The following is a 13,565-nucleotide window of genomic DNA, read 5'->3' on the forward strand; positions in this document are numbered from 1 at the left end:
TAGTGGAAGATCGAGAGATCTTGCTAGGTTAATGATTAGTTGATTGAATAGAACCCAAAATAAGAATAGTTATGACCACTGAAGCGTGTTAGTCTTCCGTTCTTAGAATTGATCAAATCTACAAATTAATTTTCTATCTTTATTTTTGCATCTTAATTATTTTTATAAAGTATGAGTTTTCATCACAATAGGAATTATAGTAATATAGTTTAGTTAAATTACTAATTAGATTTATTAACATCGAAGGTAGAATTAATTTAGTTTCGCCTCTCTTGGGGATGATCCTCAGAGTACTCCAATACTTTGTTGTATAATTTATATTACAACGTGACCTATATACTTACGAAAACCGCCTAAAGCTTATATTTTGGTTGCAATATTCACACTCTAGATGTTTTTACATTCGGAGGCGATCAACATCCCAGATAATATCGAAAACAACCCTTGAGAAGATGAGAAGGAGCAACCAATGACAATAATGTTCTGCACAGGTAAAGTCTTGAGTAATCTAGCTGAACTAAATTTAGATGAGAATAAAGAAGATGCAAATGATTCTCAAGAAGAAATTGTTCCAAAGGAGGATGCTAAATCAGAGTCAGAACCAGTAATCGAGTTGGCAACTGAATCTAAAAATGTGCCAAAGGCTAAACTTGTCCCCACAAAGGCACCATTTCCCTCACGGATGTAGAACGAACAACATAGGGATGAAACAGAATGTGTAAGGTTCTTGAACTTATTCCAGTCACTTAATATTAGGTCACCCCTCATTAAACCAGTAGAAAAAAAACCAAAACATACAAAACCTTTAAAAGAAATAATGGAAGGGCATAAGAAATTTTAAAAGGGAGACCAAATTAACATCGATACATACTGTGGAATGGTAATCCCTAATCATATACCTCTAAAATTGAAAATCCTGGGGAGTTTCACGATTCTAATAGAAATCAGGAACATAAACCTTTGTAAGGCATTATGTGACTTAGGAACCAATATTAATCTAATACCTTTATCAATATAGAAGAAGCTTAGGTTAAGGGAACTTAAAAACACCCAATTCATACTAGACCTAGCCGACATACATTTGGCTCAACCAAAAGGGGTGTTCAAAGATGTGTTGGTTAAGGTGTGTAGAATTACAATTTTGATTGATTCTATAATTCTAGACTTTGAAGCAAACTATGAGAAACCCATTTTACTAGAGAGATCTTTTTTAGCCACCTCTAAGTTACATGATGCTACATCAACCAAGGAAACTTAATCATATGCATATGCGGTTTCAAATAAGAGCAACGACTACTAAATTTAACATTCAAAGAAAAGTTCATGGCTAATTTAAACATTTAAATGGCGATAGAAATAGTTTTAACCATAATTAAGGTTCATTTTTAATAAATTAAAAAAACCATATAGGTACCGATACCGAATGAGTAGGTATTGATGTTTTTATCACAAATATAGATACTCGTATATGGGTATCGATACCAAAGTTGGATTCTTTCAAATTTTAAAAACATCCCTACTTTGAGGTATCGATATTCGTATTCCGAGTATCGATACATTTACCCAAAATACCAAAAATTCACAGGTTAAAATGTTATCCATGCTCAAAACAATGTTCTACTCAACACACAATTATAGTCTAATTTAACTAAACTTATTAACATCCTTAAATCATTTATCATGCCACATCCACACATTTAAATAAAAATATCTAACATGCATTATCAACCTTAATCTCAAATGTCAATTTAGTCGCAAACGAAGTCCAAAACAACATCCATATTCCATCAATCCAATACCAACACAAAATTGATAAAATAATGTTAATAAAAACTAAAACTCTAACCCATATTGCCTGTTTTTAGTGAGCTCAAAAGAATCATAAAAACCAACTACTTAAAAATATTGCCTTGCTTAGATCATTTCCTTCCCCACTCCACTCACACCAAAAAAAAGAAAAAGAAAGAAAACTACTTATCTGCAAAGATTTAGTGAGAAGTGTGTGAGCTTAAACAAGCTCAGTGAATGTCCGAATAACCACAAAATATATGCAACATCAAAGGTGAAACAAGAGTATACTACAAAACATTCACAACCATATTCTAACCAAGTCAAAATAACATATTCAAGCTTCATTAAATCATAAAACTAGCATATATTCTCACTTGCAATTACACTCAACTCGTATATATATAATTCATTTAACAATAATTCATCAAGATAAAACAACATATTCATGATTTAATGACCCACTTTTATATTCACATGCATTTACACACAACATTTTCATGTATTAATCAATTAATGATAATTTGGAAACTTAGAAACATGAAACATAAAAATGGGCTCTATCACCACACATTGGATACACGAATATCCACCACACCAATGACTCAAAGTGTGTAACATATCCCATAAGTGTAGCATAAAGCTAAGCACTCTCCAACACACCAACATATCCCGGTGAATGGAGCTTGGCTCGACATCCCTTATCCCTTCAATCTGTACCGGGGCTACAATGCCCAAGTCACAAAACACAAGGGTGAGTACTCACAACCCTATGGCATACCAAATATATCCAACGGTTTCACGAGATCACAAGGCCAAAGTATCCAAAAATACACACATTTAATTACTGTTCTTATGCACTTAATCTTTGTTCATAAACATCAATTCACATCACAATTTGTACACATAGCACACTTATCAGATTCACATTTAGTTGCACTTTAAGTGCCACAAATACGCTCATTAAGCCATCACATATCCATTCACATGAATGCATTAAAAATCATATTATCACATACCACATGCCAATATTCACTTACTTTACCTGTCACATCAACATCATATTCCATAATTCGACATACATTATGCATATTATCATAACAAGAAAAAAAAGTATAAGAAAGGCTTACTCTCGGGACTAAGGATAGGGGTTTAGTCTATTCCTAAGCTCCCAATTAATTCTATGAATCACGCATAACAGCAGTGACTTCAGACACTCACGTTCACACTTTCTTCTATTTGTTGAAAGCTTAAATTAGCTTTTTCTTATCGTTTGCCTTACTCGAGGAAAGACTTAATGATTCCGAAGCTTCACACATAATAACCACACAATATACACAATTAATTTATAGCTATAAACACACCACAAATAATTAAAAATGCAGGTATGTGGTTAGTTTCTCTTGGAACTAAAATTTTTGACTAGCAAACAAGAAACCCAAATATCTTAATATTTATTCATTCCCATTGCCTAAAATCAATTCCAATAATCTAATTACTCATCTAAGAATAATTCTCAACCTTTAAAGTATGCAAAACTGCTTGGATTCATGGTTCCATAAATTTGACATACACGACCCCTTTTAACGAAAACTCAACAAAAGCTTCGAATTGTTTAACAAAACTTTAAGGAGAGTTTAAAAACCTTGTAATCACATCAAAACAAGTTGAAAAGCACCTTGAAACATTAATTTCATTCAAAATCCTAAATTTTACCATTAAAACTCCAGTTTCGACTTCTAAACAAAATCTTTGCATCAGTAGATTAAAATTTGTTTTAGCTGACTAGACTACACCAAAAACTGTTAAAAATACAAAACATTACCCAGATTGAGTGAAAACTACGAATGGTTGACTGAAATCTAAGAAAACCCACAATATGAATAACAATGGCTTTAATGGTGTTCTTGATGTTCATCTTTGACTTAAGACAAGATTTGGTGTAACAACCTATTTTTCAATGGTGACAGAATAGTGGTTTTGGGACCACAAATTTCTATTGTGTGGACTCGTAAATGTTATTTATAGAATAATTATGGAGTCATTAGGGCCATATTAAATTTTTATGAAGAAATTTTATCGTTTACTTAGTTAATTTGAGAAAAATGACTAAATTGCAAAAGATGAAAAGATCTAGTTATAATTGAATTAAAGGAGATAGATGGATTAATTAATAGAGGGAGTATTTATGTGGTAATTAGACCTTAGTATGGTCAAATGGATGGTTTTAAATGTTGAACTAGTTAGTTGTATGTTAAATAAAAATGGGTATAATTGTAAATTAATAATAAAACTAAAGTAAAATAATAAGAAAATAACATTGTCATCTTCCACAAGTGAAGGAACCAAAAATTGAGAGTGAAAGAAAACCATTTTTATGAAGCTAGGTTCGACAATTCTTATTGCTTGCATGTAAGCTCATTCTAGTTCGTTTCTTGTAATTTTTATGTATTTGAGATTGTTACAACTAGGTCCAGCTAGCCCGTACCTTCGTTTTTGAATCTATTAAAATTTTTGGAAGTTAACATTGATGAATCTTGGTTGTTTGTGATGAGAAATATATGTATGAAGCTTTGATTATGCAATTTGGTTATTTTGTGAAGTGATTGTTGTTAGATTTTGGTTTAAGGATTAAATTGTTAAAATGTCAAAATTTCAAGGTATGATAGTAAATTTGATGAATAATAGGGACATTTTAAAGGCCTATAATATTTGGTTGTAATTTGATTTCTAGAAAATGGTCAATTTGATGATTTTTGGGTTAAAAGACTAAATTACAAAAGTTAGAAAAGTTTAGGGGAAATGTGTAATTAATGAAAAGATAAGGGTCATATCCACTGAATAGAATTTGAGATGTGTATGAGATTAGTATATTGTGTTTAATTATTATATAGATCAAAACTTGGATAGAAAAGGCAACAAAAGAAGAAAAGGAAAAATAACAAATTAGTCCCAACGTTTTGGTCGACATTAAAAAGTTGGTAAGTTCATGGTGTTTCAATATGTAAATGAATTTCTACTTGTATTCTTATATTATAGTTATTTAATTAAATGTTTATAATTAAGTATTGAATGAATGCACATACGTGCCCCTGTTTGTACTTTGGTACCCCTGAATGCACATACGTGCCCTTGTTTGTATTTCAGTAACCCTGAATGAACTTATGTGCCCCTATTTATACTCTGGTAACTCTAAATCATATATTATAGAAACTGTATTTAATTTTATTTAGATTAAACATTATACTATGTCCTTACTAAGCTTATTAGTTCTTTATGGATTATTTTTTAGAGAATCGTTGTTGACATTTTGGAAGGATCATTCAACCGGATCACACTATCCATATAATTTGGTAGCTTTTGTATCTCCTAGGGTAGTGCCATGTATATATAGATGAAAATGTAGTTGAAATGTAAAGGATGTTGTGTAATGGTGCTTTGATATGTCTAGGTCTTAAAGATTATGTTTTGTTGGTACATTTTTATATTTACCAAATGTTTTCATTTTAGTTTCTTGTTAAGGCATGTAAACATGGCTCTTACGGTGTGTTTTAAATGGTTTTGAAATGGTTAAATGTGTTATGTTTTAGTACCTAAATAGACTAGGTTTGTATACATGAAATGAGGCATGTGAACATGTTTAGGTAAGTGATGTACTGTATGCTTATTATGATGCCTTTGAATGACATATTGGTTAGTTGAATTAGGGTCTTGTAAATGGAATTTATTGGTGTTCTTGGATGATGTTTTGACCCCTTGCAAGTGTACATAATTGGATTGAATGCTTATGCATGAAATGGTTTTGAAATGGTTTGATTTTAGGTAAATTTTGGGCTCACACGGCTTGGGACATGGGCGTGTGACTCAGCTGTGTAAGGCACACAGCCTGGTGACACGGCCGTGTGTCATCTGAGAATTTCAAAGGGTGCAAGTCAGTGAGTTACACGGCCTAACACTCATCCTAGCACACGGGCGTGTTGAACAACTTAGAGAGTTACACGGCTTGGCACATGGGCGTGATACATGGCCGTGTGAACCTACTGAGTGAGTTACACGAATGAGGACATAGGCTGGGACATGGCCGTGTGTCCAAATGTTAAACGGTCTAGGGCCATGTTACACAGCCTAGCTCATATCTGTTTCCAGAATAGGGTTACATTGAATTACCGTAAAATTTGAACATTAAATCATACATTTCATACATTAACATATCATGATATGAAACACTCATTTACATACATATTATCCATTAATCGAGCCATCGAGGCCCTAAAAATACTTTAGATATAATCCGGGACTAAATTATTAACATTTGAAAAATTTAGGAAAGAGTTAGAAAATTTAAACTGTAGGGGTCGCACAGCCGTGTACTTGATAATTCGTTGAAAACTCTCATAATGTTTTCTAACCAGAACTCAACTCTTTCTGGATCATCTTTGAATGTACCCCTAAACTCTTTAGCCCCATATTTATGAATTTTATCAGCTAGAGGCTTTCTCACTCGTACTGGCTCCAAACCTTGAGGAGCTACAAGGACTGGTTGGGGGTATAGGTGGGGCTGGAGGTCGTTGAGCCATTGGGTTCGTTCGCACGAACTTGATGAACCATTCATTCATCATCTGGAAGAAGGCTTCCTTAGCCTCTTCTCCTCGACCCTTAGATATGTGCCTACTTCCACTAGACGTTGCTTTGTGAATGGAGGCTTGCGTGTTACTTTCTACTTCATCGGAATCAGCTTGGTTGGATGACATTTTATCTATATGAAAACATAGTCCAAATAGAGTTAGGATTTATCACACTATCACAGGTTATATAATGGCATGTATTTTTAGACTCGTACATGGTACGTTCAGTCTGAGAATTGACTAAACTGTAGCTCTGATACTACTAAATGTAATACCCCTAACTTGTATCTGTTTCCAAAATAGGGTTACAGAGCCTTACCGTACAATTTGAAAATTAAATCATACATTTCATACATTGACATATCATGATATAAAACACTTATTCACATGCATATTGCCTCTTAATCGAGCCCTTGAGACCCTAAAAATACTTTAGAAATAATTTGGACTAAATTGGAAATATTTGGAAAGTTTATGAAAAATTTAGAAAATTCAAACTGCGAGGGTCACATAGCAGTGTGGCCAAGCCATGTGACTCACAGGGCAGAGACACACGCCCATGTCTCAAGCCATCTAATAATCGAAATAGGGACACATGACCGTGTCCTAGCCCGCATCCTCACCTATGTAACACTCTGAGTTGGGTCACACGGCCAAGCCACACGCCTGTGTGCTAGGCCGTGTAACTCTCAAACTAGACAAACACGCCCATGTGCTAGGCCGTGTGCTGGGCAGTGTAACAGCTTGGCTTGTTTGCATTAAATCCTACAAGGGAGACACGGTCGTATTGCCTGATTCTGTGTCACACACGGCTGAGTCACATGCCCCTGTCTCTGGTCGTGTGGACATGAAATTGACCAAAATCAAGCCATTTCCATCACCAAAACAAGCATGCACCTAAAAACATTTTGTGTACATGACTAAAGAATCAAAACCTTACCAAAACATGCATGAAAAGGCCAAATCAAAAGACCAAATCCATTCAACCAATATGCCATACAATGCACCTCAAATGCAAACATACAAACATACCTAAACATATATATATATATACTTGACCATATTTCATTCATAAACATCAAGTACATTTCTATCTCAAAACATATCATAACTTGTCCTATATCACTTTCACATAAACTTACCATTTGAGCCTTACCATTCATGCATCATATGTACCAAATTGACACAATTCAACCATCATCAAAATGGTACCAAAACAACCAACTCATACATACCAAAATCAACATCTAAGCATTCAACTAAACATCAAACACAAGTCCACCTATACATGCCATTATAACCTTGGCCAAAACATAAAAAACTATCGATATAAACCCTGGATAGTATGATAGATCTTCGACGAGCTTCCAAACCAATCGAGCTTCTGATTATCTATAAAACATAGGAAAGAAAACTACATAAGCAAATAATGCTTAGTAAGTTTGTAAAACATGAAACATAACTTACCATTTCAATACATAACATTAAGATTAAACATAACATAATCCAATCATAAGCTTGGCATAAGCCCAAACACCATTAACAAGACATCTTAGTTCGTTCAAACATAATTCACTTGAATTAACATAAGGTAAGCTATGTGTACATGAACATATTTCATTTGAAAATATAACACCCTTAACCTGTATCCTTTGCTGGAATAGGGTTACGAAGTATTACCGGAGTTTATGTTTCAAAACGATAAAAAATTTTAATCATTTAATAACTCAACACCAATCATAGCAAAATAAATTAATATCATTCATATTGTCCCTTATACGAGCCCTCGAGGCCCTAAACACACATTAGAAACAAGTCAGGACTAAATCAGAAACATATAGAAATTTTTGGAAAAAGATGAAAATTTACAAATTGTAGGGGTCACACGATCGTGTGGCCAGGCCATGTGACTCACATAGCTGAGACACAGGCCCGTGTCTTAGGCCGTGTGGGCATTTGAAGTAGGGACACACGGCTGTGTCCTAGCCCTTGATCGTGCCCATGTAACTTTCTGACTTGGGTCACACGGCCAAGCCACACGCCCGTGTGCCAGGCTGTGTACCCTTTGAAGTAGCCTCACATGCCCGTGTGCTAAGCCGTGTACTAGGCCGTGAAATTGTTTGACTTGCTACCTTTGTAAGCTACAGGGGACACACGACCGTGTCGCATGGCCATGTGTCACACACGGCTGAGACATACGCCAGTGTCCCTGGCTATGTGGACGAAAAATAGGCTATTTCCAAGCCAGGTTTTCTCACCCAATCATGCACACACCTACAACCAATTTCCTATATGTAAACAAGCTTTCAGAATGAACCAAATAATGTATCTACAAGCTAAACCAATAAGGTATATGTGCATACAACCAATTTTCCCAAAAGACACCTCAATCACAACAATTAAAAATTTATAACCATATGCATAGTTTAGCCAAAAGTTCAATCAACTTATAACTAAGTTTATGCCAAAACTTAGCACTTTATTTACCTATCAAATTCACACCAAAATACCAAATTGGCCAATTGAAATTTAGCACCATTAGCAATATATGTCCACTACATTCCAAATACTGAAAGAACTATATTCAACCATGTCAAAAAACATTCCATTACACACATTTTAAATACCATTTCAACTTCCATCATTTAAGCATCATAAAGACTATAAAATAAACCATTATAAGGTCACATATATATACCATAATTACAAGCCAAAACATAATGGCTATAACATCAACCAAAACATATATACATGTGCATATTTAACCAATTATCACTTAACTTGTTTTCATGCCAAAACATAACATAATTGATAACCACAACCAACAAGCTACCAATAGTACCTTAATTACCTCAAATCCAAGGAAACATTTCTTGCCATAATCATCAACCAAAATGGCACATATATACCAAACTCATCAATTAAACATTAGACATAGTCCACCTATACATGCCATTATAACCTTAACCAAGACATCAAAATGTACCGATATAACCGTTGGATAGTGTGCTAAAACTCCGACGAGCTTCTAACCTGATCGAGCTTCCGATAATCTAAAAAGTAAAGGAAAAACAACTATGTAAGCAATGAATGCTTAGCCAGCTCGTATAAACTTTAGTCATATCAATCCATTTTAAATATGAAATTTATACATATCAAGAATAATCTTATATCGATACCGCTAGATTCATGAAACCATATTCAAGAACTCAAAAAGTGAATAAATCCACAACATCACATATACATATCATCCCTAGCATAGTAGGATTTTATAAAACTTTAAACCCTTTCAAATTTTCTTACTTTCATTTACATTTCATTACTTTCCATTGTATTTACTTTCTTTAGCTTAAATAACAATATCAATTCAAATCATCATTCCCTTTTTCATCATTTTACACTTCAACTATTAACTTACTATTTCATTACTTTTCCACACCCATTTGATATGCATAACACACAAGACATAAGCATATCATCAACCATAGCCACAAGCTAGTGCATTTAATCATAGTTCTTTTGAAATTAATCACATGATAAACCATTTCATAAGAAATTACATAATTTAAACCTTACCACTCTTTCATGAAGAAAAGCATATTATTATTTGGACACTTACCATTTAAATGCATAACTTATAAGTAAGCATAATACAATCCAACCAATAGCTTGGCCAAAGCCTAAGCATTCACACCAAACATGTTAGAAATATAAGCATTAGACTTAGGCAATTTACGCATAGATGATCACAACATTTAAGCATGTAACATATGGATATATCATCCATCTCAACTTACATTTATCCATGTACCAATAATTCAATGCAATTCACATGTGAATATGTCTTAGTTCATATCAAACTCTTACTATTTCCTTTCCAATCATTCTCGTTGAGCCATTTAGAATACCGTTGGATACTCAGGATAGCTCACACAAATTGCTAACTCATAAAACCGTAATTCATCAATTCCTATAGATATATGCTCACACGATTTGTGAATATGTATGCTCACACGAGCTATGAGTCAGAACGTAGCTACATGATGCTGCTCACACTAGTCGTGGAGTATCCACAACACATGCCAGACCTTAGCCATCGATAGGATGTTCAAGACCAGCACCTGAATCATGTAAACCTTAATGACATATCATTTGTATCCTACAAATTCCTAAGGTTCAAACGGGGCTCGGTAGTTGTCGTACGTCGTTAGATTTACGTTGTTTCATTACACGATAAATTACATACTACCACATATATATTGATTTAATCATAGTATAATCACATATTAACATTCAATTTAATGAAAATTTTATAGAATACAGTTCATACAAACTTACTTGGCTAACTTGCAGAAATACTAAAGTTTAGGGGCATTTTGGTAATTTTCCATTCTCTTTGATTTTTCCACTCGAACTTGATCAATTTGGCTTTTCAAATTGTAAAAAATCCAAGGTTAACAATGAATTCTTTCTGCCTTAATAATCCGTGAAGAAGAAAATGTAAAAGATGAATAAATAATTTGGTTTTATTTATTTAATTTAATTATCAAATCACCATTTTAACCTTGGTTAATAATTAAATAAAATATCAAATTCATGTCCATTGTTGTCCACTAACACCTTGAATGGTCAAAATACCATTTAAGTCCCTTTTCCTTTATTTAATTAACCATTTAATCACTCAAATCAAATAGTGATCAAAATTTACATCTTTTATGATTTAGTCCTTTTTAATTAATTAAATATCGAAACATTGAAAATTTTCAACGAAACTTTAATACCACCTTAATGGCACTCCATAAATATTTATAAAAATATTTACAGCTCGATTTATAGAAATGAGGTCTAGATACCTTATTTTCTAAAACCACTTGACCTAAGGGTCTTACCATTTGAACTTAACAAATCACCTATAACATAAATTATGAAATCAAAAACCTTTTTAAAATCACATTTGACTCGTAAATATTAAATAATAATATTTACAAAATTAGTTGTCAGATTTGGTGGCCTCGAAACCACTATTTTTGACACCACTAAAAAATGGGCTGTTATAGAAAACATCATTTTCATGAACATAAACATACTTCCATTAAAGCTTTCCATTTCAATGCTTTTCATAATTTCATGATATAGTTCATTTGAATACTTACCGTTCCTTTCCTTTTCATCCCTATTGAACCATTTAGAATATCATCAGATACTCGGGAAAGCTCACACGAAGTGTGCTAAACATATAATTGTAACCTTTCATTTACATCGTTGCTCAATCGGGCTGTGAAATGGGCCTGCTCACACGAGATGTGGGTCTAAATGTAAGCTACATGATACTACTCAAATGAGCTATGAAGTATCCGGAACAAATGCAGGACCTCAGCCATAGGTAGGACATTCAAGAGCAGCACCCGAAACATGAAAACCCTAATGACATGTCATTTGTATCCTATGAATTCCTAAGGTTCAAACGAGACTCGATAACCGTCGTGACATCATTGGATATACATCATTTAGTTACATGGAAAATAACACATTAAGATATAGATCAAAATAACATTAAAATGATATTTACTCATACTAACTTACCTCGATGAAAAAGATGTAAAAACGAGATCAACTAATCTGAGGCTTTAGCTTTTCCTCGATCTAGATTCGTACCAAGTCTATCTTGATCTAAATAGAAAAATTGTATACATTTAATTCTTCTATTATTTAATTCAATCCATATATCATATTTTTGTAAAATTACTATTTTGTCCCTAATATTTTAACTTTTCGCAATTTAGTCTTTAAGCTCATAATTTAAAATCTAAGCATTTTCATCCTTATTTCATGCTACCCGAATTCATTAGGGACCTATGTCAACCCATATAAACCATCATTTCACAAATTTACCATGAATTTTTACTACTTTTACGAATAACTCCTTAAATGACATTTTCATCAAAAATCACTTTAAATTTCATAACTAGTAGAGACCTTTAACTAATAGAACTCTACTTTTGCATTTTTTTGCAATGTAGTCCTTTTTACACAATTAAACATGCAAACATAAAAAATTCTCAACGAAATTTTAATACGTCCCTACTAACAATCCATAAACAATAAAATAATAATAAAATAATTTACTCGTCATATTTGTGGTCCCAAAATCATTGTTCTAATTTCACTGAAAACGAGCTATTACAACACGACCGTGTGATCCTTGTTTTTCAAATTTTATGTCTTTTTCCTAAACTTTCCAAATTGTTTCAAATTAGTCTTGAATTGCTTCCAAACTATTTCTAGGGCCTCGAAGGCTCGATTTAGGGACAATATGCATATGAATGAATGGTTTATGATATTATTAATATGTTGAATGATATGATGTTTAAATGTTTTCGATTGTACGATAATACCCCGTAAACCTACTCTGACGATGGAGAAAGGTTAGGTGTGTTACATTTAGTGTTTGGAAGATGGTAAAAATAAAAGAGATTAGAGTTTTGAGAATTAAAATTGGTGAATGAGGTTTTAGGGATTCAATTGACGACAAGAAGGGGAAGGGAATGTTTCTATTTTTTTTTCTGGTCAATATTAGGGTGAAAGGGGAAAAGATGGGCTAATTTTTAAAACTTGGTATAATTGTATGTAAGCTACTCTTAAATTAAACCGTTTTACAAAATAGTCCACTATTTAAATTTTAAAAGCTTTTTCACACTATTTTCATAAATTGGTTTAATTTTCAAAAGCCCTAGACAAAGATATTTATCGGGTTACCACATTCTGAATTTCTAAACTCAAATTCAAGACAAAATTCCACAACTACCCTTGAAACTTCTAGACCCAATTTTGGGATGTGACATGTAACAACTCATTTTTAGTGGTGTAAAAAATAATGGTTTCAGAACCACAAATCTGACTTTTGAGTCCGACAATTTTTATTATTTTATTTTATTTATGTGGGTAAAGTAAAAGTATAATGAATTTTGATTTGGTTAAAATTTTATAATTGAGCAAAATTTAAAGTATAAGTGGTTGTCTAGAAAGTCAAGTGGTTTCGAAAAATGAGGTATCAGAACTTCGTTTTTGTAAAATGAGCTCTCAAATATTTTTGTAAAATGGACTTATTGTTTTTGGTATGTGAAGGTTCAGTTTGAAAATTTTATTATTTAG

Source organism: Gossypium hirsutum, chromosome D02, assembly GCF_007990345.1.
Source record: "Gossypium hirsutum isolate 1008001.06 chromosome D02, Gossypium_hirsutum_v2.1, whole genome shotgun sequence".
Lineage (NCBI taxonomy): Eukaryota > Viridiplantae > Streptophyta > Magnoliopsida > Malvales > Malvaceae > Gossypium > Gossypium hirsutum.